Source organism: Cynocephalus volans, chromosome 13 (genome assembly GCF_027409185.1).
Source record: "Cynocephalus volans isolate mCynVol1 chromosome 13, mCynVol1.pri, whole genome shotgun sequence".
NCBI lineage: Eukaryota > Metazoa > Chordata > Mammalia > Dermoptera > Cynocephalidae > Cynocephalus > Cynocephalus volans.
The window spans coordinates 59,221,131-59,222,267 of record NC_084472.1 but is presented as its reverse complement, the minus strand read 5'-3'; the positions used below and the strand labels follow the sequence as shown (position 1 = coordinate 59,222,267).

General features: G+C 34.5%; 1 pseudogene; it reads right to left on the bottom strand.

Annotated features, from left to right (window-relative positions):
- Positions 1-205: 205 nt before the first annotated feature.
- On the bottom strand, positions 206-362 carry LOC134362343 (U2 spliceosomal RNA; annotated as a pseudogene).
- Between the last annotated feature and the right edge of the window lie 775 nt (positions 363-1,137).

Below are 1,137 nucleotides of genomic sequence, written 5' to 3'. Positions count from 1 at the left end.
CACTGTTTAAAAATGAGGATACGTTCTGAGAAATGCCTCACTAGGTGATTTTGTAGTTGTGTAAACATCATAGAGAGTACTTGCATTAATCTAGATGGTACCTAAGCTGTATGGAAATCCTATTGCTCCTAGGCTACAAACTTGTATAGCATGTTACTTTACTGAATACTGTAGATAACTGTAACACAATGGTATCTGTGTATCTAGACATTTCTAAAAACAGAAAAATAATTTTCAGCTCCGTTGTAATCTTATGGAACCATCATCAAATATTCAGTCTATTGTTGACCAAAATGCCATTATTCTAAGCATGATTGTAATTTATATTACACTTGATCTTAGCCAAAAGGCCGAGAAGCGATGATTGTAATTTATATTGAGGGAAGAAAGATTCCAAGGATATTAACCTTACTTTAGGATATAAGAAGAGTTTTAAGGACTGCATAGTTTAAACTGGGCTCATTGGTTTACTAATAATGAATCCCAATTTAGGTCCCAGAAAAAAAACTTAATTCTAACCTAGTACGTTAATTAAAAACACAAAGAATATATATATATATGGCCTTCTTTTCTCTTCCTTGCCCTGTTCACCTCTCAGCCAAATTCTCTCTTCATCTCAAATGTCTAGCTGAACAATTTTTCTAGGCCAAACAACTCCTAAATAGTTTCACTTCATGCAGATACCCAAAAAATAAAATAAAATAAGCCTAGCTTTTTTTTTTTTTTTTTTTTGAGCTGGTTCAAATCCCTTCAAATTCTGATTTCATTTTCTTCCTTTCTTGTCTTTCTTATTTTCTTCCTTTCTTCTTTTGTCTATAAATTTGCATTCTTCTTGACTCAAATGTCCAAAATTGTTCTTCCAGTACTGACTTTGGCTCTTCCTTCTCACAATTTCATATCCTCATTCCTTAGACCTTCCTTGTTCATGCTGTTCCATACTTAGCCTGACCTGAGCCAACAGAGTAGTTTTGGGATGTGAAATGGGTGTTTATTTCAAGTTTTTTCTGGTTGCAGTGACAGGGAATTGGTGGTGAGTTAAGAAGTGTGGGTGAAGGGGCAGAAAAGTGAGGGCAGAAGCTGAAGTAATTTAGAGATTGAAGTCAGATGAATATGATTGAAGAGTCATCATACTCAGAC